Genomic DNA, 9,518 nt, shown 5'->3' with positions numbered 1-9,518 from the left:
AGAATTATTATTTATACAATGAACTTTCCTTTTGGGCGATGAAAAAGACTTAAGAGCCTGACGAAGAATAACAAGAGATAAGTGAACAACAATGAAGGATGTTTCGGGAATCCAAGAGAAGCCTTCCTTGTTTACTTCCTTTTCGTAATATGTTTATGAATGGTTTTGCTATTAACAATAAAATATTTTAAATAACTTTTCTATATTTGAAATAAATATTAGAATATGGGACCTGATGAATAAGTTTGTTAATATAACAAACTTTTAAAATATAGTCTTACTCTTCTTTTTCCAACTCCTTTAAAAGACAGTAAAATTATATAAAGTGATCATTAAAACATGTATGGTTGGATGTGTAACATATATAGACCATTTATATAAAAGTAATAACACAAAATGGTGGGGGAATAAGAGTTATGTAGGAGTAAAATTTCTATATCTTTACGACAACTAAGTATAAATTTGAAGAATATTATGATACAATGCATATCGCAAGCCCTAGAGCAACCACTGAGAGAAATAACTCAAAAATATAATTAAAAAGTCATAAAATGAATTAAAATATTCCACTAAAAACACCCACTTAATGCAAAAGAAGGCAAACTAGGAAGATCAAAGGAATAAAGTACTGAGACACAAGATAAACATAATGCAAACGACAGATGTTAATCCAAACATACCTAGAACATTAAAGGAGAAAAGATTAAGCTTGCTGACCAAAAGGCAGAGAATGTCAGATTGAATAAAAAGTAAAAAACAAACAAACAAACAAAAAACAACTATGTGTTCTTTATAAGTAATAAACCTTACATTTAAAGAAATAAATAGGTTAAAAGTAAAACAATGGAAAAGTATTCCAGAAAATCAGACCTGGAGAGATGGGTCTACAAATTGCTAGAATTATTGAGTATTTTTTGAAGATTTTTGGGAAAGTGCTGAGGTTCTGACTTTATGTAGGTTGAAAGGGCAAGAAAATGACATTGGTTGGTGGTCAGGGTGAATATCTAGGATGAGGATTCCAATTAGGATTATCAAAGCACATCAATGCAGACCAGTGGAGAGTTTATGTGGGTGGATTGTGGAACCTCAACTGGGAATTTAAGAACTGTCAAAATTCTAGTTTGGGTTGAGGAAGAAATGGGACAAGCAAGTTTATAACATGAAGGCAGGGCATGGGCCCGGAAAAACTGGAAGATATTCTCTCCTATTGCTCCTCAGGGCAGGGGATCCTGTATATCTTTGTTTCCCGAGGGCTTAGTTCAGTGGCTGTCAAGTGCACCAATACAAATGAATGAAAGATTGAAAAAATGAACAACAGACAAGAAATTAGACATAATCTATAGGACAGATATTTAGTTAATAGAATTTGGGCCCAAAGTCAGAGTAGAATTAAGGTACGGTTCATTTTAGGTCGATTTATTGTGCTATAAAACTAGAAAATTTCTTAATTTGTCTACCTGAAAATAGGATGGGACAAAGCAGAGATGTAGCTGATTTAAGCCATGATAAAGAAGAGGGCAAGGGCTAAGAGTCTGAAGTTCGTTTCAACTATAACATTTCATAAATGTTATAACTATAACATTTCATAAATGTTATAGTATAAAGACACTGTTTATTTGATGGTGAAAAGCAGAGCTCAATGGCACCGTCTGATCAGTGTTTGTTACATGCATGGGTGGATGTTAGTTAGGACAAAAGATGTAACTGTAACATAGAAAACAGTTTTGTAAACACTGAAGCACATACAAACGTTGTATGTTAAATTGAAAGAAGGAAAGACTTTAGAAGATAGAAAACGAACACGGGATCAAAATTCTAGTCCAGTCTATTCAGGTGGGAGTTGTTATCATTAAGAAGATGGCTTTGTATTCTAGAAAAATTGTCACCTTTTGAGCTATTTGAATCATTATTATCCTAGTCAAATATATGTATTTTTATTACAAACAGCTGAATTTTAATATTAACATAACACGTTCTTAGAAAAAGTATCAACTTGTGAGTTACAGTCTCTTCTTATCTGTAATTTGGCATTTAATTAGTATGTGCATATGTCATGGTTAATTAAAGTATATAATTTAATTACATTACCTATTTAATAATATATCTATAGATATATACCTTACCTCTATAAAATATACTTTCATAGAATTAACAGCTACATAGTGCCAAAATTGACTCTGTGTGTGTACACACACATAGACAAAACATTATTTATTAAAAAACTTCAATATTAACTGCTTCTGTGCAATTTTACAGTGCTATGTAATAATGTTTCTTAATTGCTCTAACATCTAAGTACTGTGGATAAAAGTAAGTAAATCATGTGCAGTAGGTTCACTAGAATTTATTGTACCTTCCCTCAGCTGGATCTCCTTGCTGCAGATCAAATATTTTCTTCCGTTTTTGTTGGATTCTAGTCTCCTTCCCCATAGGAAATACTGTAAACTTGTTCCCTTCTTTTTCGGTCATCTTTCTCTTTCTTCTTTAACCCCAGAAGATGGCTTTGTTGGCAATTTATTTATAAAATTGAGCCATCCGATGTTTGTGAATGTCACATATTTCTGTTTCCCTCAAAACATCTCTATCCTAACACTCTTTGTGCTGCCACAAAACATACTGGTAGCTTTAGTCATTGATTCCACTTTTCCTCCAGCCTACAACTTACATTGCCTAGGACTCTACCAGGGTAGGGCTACACCCCAGATCTGTCCCTTCTTGCTTTGGAGTCCATATTCCACTCATGATTCCATCCTCTTTTAAATGTTACCATTTCCCTTGGTCCTGCTGCTCTTTGGCTCTTTTCAGTTATTACACACATCAAACACCTTTCCTTTACCTTTCAGTCAACTCAGTTTAATTCAGCATTCAATTAATTAGCTAACTAATTAATAATGTGTAAAATAAAAATGGAAATGACTAGTGAGGCCAAGTTCCAAATGCTAGGGGAATTTTCTCTTTGATAAATTGAATAGTACCCATACACAAAAGTGATTACCATGAAAGTAAGTTAATCGTTTTTAGTGATGTACAGACCAAGTACAACAGGGGACGAAGAGATATAGTGCCCCTTTACAAAGGTTGTCTCGGGAACACATTAATCATGAAGACTTTATTTTAAAATATCTTTAAAGACTGAATAGGGAATCAATAGGGTGGCAATCATGGTAGATAGAAGGACAGGAATTGAACTACAATGTCAGAAAAAATTTGATTGCTTAAGAATTGTTATGCAGGAAAATATAAATTAGTAAGGTGAAAACTATAGATTATGGCTAAAACATGAAAGTTCTGGAATTGCAGAGAGGAGAATTTTACCTCATTGTTTACGTAATGGATAGCCACTGAACATTTTATGTCAGGCTGACATTATTGGAGTTTCACATTATCACCACATTTTCTGACAGCAGTGTTTTGGATAAATTAATGTTGAGAGTGACTGTTAAAGGACAGAATTCAGTCAGGAGACTATTTAAATTGTTCTTTTATAAAAGCAACACATCTCTGTGGAAGGCAGATGAGCACATGGGTAAGATTCTGTGCTCTGAAGCTAGGCTGTCGTTGCTCAACTCCTGACTCTGTTTTTTATTAGTTTGGTGATTTTACGCAGATAATTAAATCTCTTAGATGATCATTTTCCTTATCTGGAAAACCAAAATCATATGAATAGTATTTGCTGTCTAGATTTGTTGAGGATTGCATAAGGTAAGTCATGAAAGGCCCTTGGTACTCTGTTGGCATCTAGTCAGTAAGCACTCAGCAAATAGTCACAGTGATTGTCATCATCAATTGTATTCACTAAAAGATGGCAATGGAAGAGAAAATAGCAGAATAGGGAAGTAAAAGGCATTCAGGAGATAACGGAGGATTTTTCACCTTACCAAGTGGGTGTAGGAAAGAGTCAAAGATGTCTCAGAGGTTTTATTCTGGATAAGACGAAGACTGCGTGTGCTATTAATCAAAACATGCAAGTCACCAGGAGTTGCTGCATTTGGAGCTGCAGTAATAAATTTAGGTTTGGTCATGCTGATTTTAAGGTACAAATAGGTCATACAGGTAGAGCAGTTATTATGCAGTTGAAAATACATTTTACAAATCAGGGATAGAAATATAAATCCTAGAATTGCACAGAAAGGCTGAAATCTTGAGAGGTAAGAAAATCCTTAACAGAATAAAGGGTTGTTTCAAGGAATGCAGGAATCACCATACCTCAATCACTCCTAAGGCTGTCTTCTGAATTGTGATTCTCACATAGGTTTCATAAGATAATCCTCTTGGTTTCCCTGTGGTAGTGCCACCATTGTCTGTAACATCTGCTACAGTTTGTTCACTCATAACTCATTTCTCTCTTACTGTCAAAAAAACCCAGCTACCTGCATTTCTGTGACTGTGTTTGCACAAAGCAATTGAAGGAACTGAGGACACCTTTCTTCTTTGTACCAGATAAGTTTATGTCAATGAAATGACTCTCAGGATTTGCTTAACCTCATCTTCACACTCAGAAAAAATCCTAAGGAGATAGACTGGAAAATAATTCACATGACAGTCACAATGCTATACTCCAACCTTCCTTCCTTCCTTCCTTCCTTCCTTCCTTTCATCATTGAACTAAGATGTTTCATTTATATATTTAGTTTTAAATTTTTATTAAATTTATCGGGGTGACATTGGTTAGTCAAATAATATAGGTTTCAAGTATACATTTCTGTAATACATCATTTATATATTGCATTGTGTGTTTACCACCCAGAGTCAGTTCTTCTTCCATCACCATATATTTGATCCCTTTTACTCTCTTCTACCACCCTCTTCCCCCTTAACCACTAAACTGTTGTCTGTGTCTATGAGTTGTTGTTTGTTTATTTGTGTTATTTGTTTGTTTGTTTTTTCAGTTTTATATCCCACATAGTTCTCGATCTTTTTCTGTCTGGCTTATTTGCCTTGGCACGATAATGTCAAGATTCATCCATGTTGTTGCAAGTGTCAGTATTCATCTTTTCTTCTGGCCAAGTAATATTCCAGACACACAGACCAATGGAACAGAATTGAGAACCGAGAAATAAACTCACATATATATGAGCAGTTAATTTTCAACAAAGGAGCCAAAAACCTCGTTGGAGAAAAGAAAGCCTCTTCAATTAATGATGCTGGAAAAATTGTAAAGCCACGTATAAAAGAAAAAAAAGTAGACTTCTGTCACCATACAACAAAATTAACTTAAAATGGATCAAAGACCTAAATATAAGACCTGAAACAATTAACTGAATAGAAGAAAGGCTAGGTACCAAACTTATGTACCTTAGGTTCATAGAGGATTTTATGCATTTGACCTCAAAGGCAAAGGAAATAAAAGCAAAGCAAAAACAAATGAATGGGATTATTTCAAATTAAAAAGCTTCTGCACAACAAAAAGAATCATCGACAAGAAAAAGGGGCAACCAACTGAATGGGAGAAGATATTTGTAAACAACACTTCTGATAAGGGGCTAATGTCCAAAATAAAAAGAACTCATACAAAACTCAACAACAAAAAAACAACAAATCCAATTTAAAAATAGGCAGAGAACCTGAACAGGCACTTCTCCCAAGAAGACATACAAACAACCAACAGATATATGAAAAAATGCTCAACTTCACTAGCTATTAGGGAAATGCAAATCAAACCCACAATGAGATTCCACCTCACACCAGTTAGAAAGGCTATTTTCGACAAGACAAGTAATAACAAGTGTTGGAGAGACTGTAGGGGAAAAAGTAACCCTCATACACTGCTGGTGAGAATGTAAGTCGGTAGAGCCACCATGGAAAACAGCATGGAGGTTTCTCAAAAAATTAGGAATAGAATCACCATATCACCCAGCAATCCCTTTGTTGAATATCTACACAAAAAATCTGAAAACATTTATCTGTAAAGATATATGTACCCCGATGTTCGTTGCAGCATTATTCATGGTGGCCAAGACATAGAACCAAAAGTGTCCAAAGTGTCCTTTCATAGATGATTGGATAAAGAAGATGCAGACCTCCTTTTTTGTCATGAATATTTTCCCAGGAGATTCTGTTCATATCATAATTTTTTTTTTTTAGAGATCCCTAGAAAACTTTATTTTTAACAAGGGCCCCAACGATTCTAGGTTTTGATTAAAAGTGTGGTTTCGGGAAGCACTTTGAACCTTCATTGTGTAGCGCTGATACTAACATTGTGTATTATATGTCAGAAAACATATACAATGAAATGACAATAAAATTAAATTACAAACTATGTAATTCAAAAAAAATTATTTATTTATATAAAACATTAATAGATACCTAAATACAATATGGTTTTTTAAATGAAACCATGTGTATATAGTTGTATTCATAAAGGTAAGTACACCTATCAAAAGCTATAGGATTAACAGCAAATCTTAATACAAAGACATTGCTCTGAATTCCATGTTTCACTGAGCATCAGAAACCACCAATCGTTTAGTCCTTTTCTTGTACATTATTCTGTTTCCACATTCTCTGTATCTGATAGATCCCTGGATTTTATTTCATTTTCTCTGTGACATATCATTGGCTGTTGCTTTGGAAGTTGAACATCCTTGAGGGTGTCCATTGTTAGTCCCCAATTAGCATGGAGAAACTCATCACACTCCACCCTTCCAGATTGCAGCTTGTCACTGTCTGTAATTTCTAGTGTAGTAATTCAAATAGATCCCCTGGGCCCAGTGGAATTTTCCCAGTTTTTTTGTTTCCTATTTCTTACTCTTTCCAGGAGTAAGCTCCCAGATTACTTCCACACTCTCTGAAAAAGAATGTGTTCTTACATTTAACTTCCCTCAGTGTAAGGATTGTTATTTTTCTGTTCCCAAAAGTATTTTCTCAGGACTTCAGGCTGTCCAGCATCTAGTCTGCTCTACCTATCTAGTCTATCACCACGAAAGTAGCCTCTGGAATAATTGTAATGCCTTAATTTGAATATTGAGGAAAATTATTGTATAAGCTATGTATATTTGGGACACTTTGTAATTGAGAACTTTTAACATGGAGACCAGTTGCAAACTATCTTAGCAACTTGGGTGAAAGGCAAAAGCAGTCATATGAGGCTGGAAAACTTAAAAAAGACAAGAAAATTAAAAATATTTTGAGAGTTTGCATTTCTAAGAGGTTTACTTAGCTATTTTAAAATCAAATTTAGCAAATACAGAGATTTTATAAGTCCTGTTAGTGTCTGCTTGAGATATTAAATAGTCGAGTTTAAGAATTTTCCTTACGTTTAAGAAATCTGTTATGTTAGTTCTGTACGATTCCAAAGAGCATTTGTGTGGTATAGAGATGGTGCATTGCAAATTATAACTTTATTTTTCTATTTCTAAATATCGGTTTGATTGATTTTCCTCCTAGCCCTGAAGTGAGGCAATCAAATGGTAGCAAAGTGTCAACTCTCACATTGGGCAGTGTTGCTGTGCCTGAGGTAGGGGTCATTAGCAACATAGTTAACAAAGGTTAACAAAGAGCCTGAAGCTCCAGTCAAGTTTCAACCGCGGAATAGAAACACAAAAGGGAGACATGACTAACCATTGCCAGCATTTTGCTTAGCTCACTTTCAAAAGGTTAAACTCTGTGCCCCAATATCAGTTCTTCTTTGTGCATACTGTTTGCTTGTCTTGGGATTAAAAGGGAAGAAAAAAAGGAATATATAGCACAATGGAGAAGCGTTCCCAGATTTTTGACTAAACAATGTCCCAGGAGTAATGAAATAAATCCTTTAGAATCCAAAAATAATTGATTTTGGTCTCCTTGTTCCTTTTTTTTTTTTTTTTTGCCCTAGCCAGTTTTGTTAAAAGTGGGTAAAAGAAAAATACTCTATTAACAGACACATGAAAACATGCTCTACATTTCTAATCATCAGATAAATGCAAATCAAAACGACAATGAATTGCCTCACACCTGTAATGATGGCTATTATCAAAAACAAAAAAATATATATATGTGTTGGTGAAAATGTGAAAGAAAAAGGAAATCTTTCACACTGCTGGTGGGAATGTAAATTGATGCAGCCACTGCGGTGAACAGTATGGAAGTTTCTCACAAAATTAAAAATAGAACTACTAAATCATTCAGCAATCCCACTTCTGAATATTTATCCAAAGAAATCCAAAACACTAATTTGAAAAGATATTTGCACCTCTATGATCACTGCTGCACTATTTATAATAGCCAAAATATGGAAGGCAACCTAAATGTCCAAAAGATGAATGGATAAAGAAGGTATGGTTTATTTATATATAAACCATATATATATATAATGGTTTATATATATATGAGGGTGCCAAAAAATGTATACACATTATAAGAAAGGAAAAAACCTATATTAAATTTATAATATTCAATACATACTAATAACAATAGGTGAATACAAGTCACATTTGACTTCTGCAATTACAAGAGGTGCTCAAAGTGGTTACCATCAGCATAATTTTAATAGTTTTTTTCCTTTCTTAAAATGTGTATACAGTTTTTTGACTCTCTATGTGTGTATATATATATTAGATATGTGTTCTTACATTATTATATATATATGTGTGTTCTTACATTCATATATATATATATATATATATATATATATATATATACACACATAAATAGATAGATTATTACTCAGCAATAAAAGAGAATGAAATCCTGCAAATTGAGACAACATGGGTGGACCAAGAGAGTATTTTGCTAATTGGAATATGTCGGAAAGAGAAAGACAAAGACGGTATGATTTCATTTATATGTGGAATCTAAAAAAATGAAACAAATGAACAAAAATGAAACAGAAATAGACTTACAGATATAGGAAACAAACTGGTGTTTCCCAAAGGGTGTAGGGTTTGAGCTGAAATAGGTGAACGGGATTAAGAAGTACAAACTTCCAGTTATGGGCATGTAATGCACATAGGAAATATAGTCAATAATAGTGTAGTAACTATGCATGGTGACAGATGGTAACTAGATTTATTGTGGTGATCATTTCATAATGTATATAAATATTGAATCAGTGTGATATACACCTGAAACTAATAGGCTATTTTATGCCAATTATACTTCAGTTTTAAAAAAGAAAAATAATCTATTTACATTATACTTAGCAAATGCCAAAACATCTGTTCAAATAAGATTTTTAAGTAATTCCATATGTTTTAACTTTATTGTAAAATATTTCTTTTGTTTTGTTTCCAAGCGTATGATTCACTTTCCTACACAGTATGATAGCTAAATAAATGTAATAGCATAGTGATTTACCTTTGATACACACTATTACAATGGATGATATAAACTACAAAATTGTATTAATATTTTTATAATTTAATATTTTACAAATATTTATTGAGTGCCTCCTATATACCAAATATATACAAGGCCTTTGATATACAATAGTGACAAAATAAATCAGTCCCTGACTTCTTAGAATTGTAGTCCAATGTGCAATTTATATGTGTATTTATCCTATCGGGTAATCTGTGGAGGGAAACAAATTTTGCCATAGA

This window comes from Rhinolophus hipposideros (genome assembly GCF_964194185.1).
Source record: "Rhinolophus hipposideros genome assembly, chromosome: 3".
Lineage (NCBI taxonomy): Eukaryota > Metazoa > Chordata > Mammalia > Chiroptera > Rhinolophidae > Rhinolophus > Rhinolophus hipposideros.
This window is presented reverse-complemented; position numbering follows the sequence as displayed.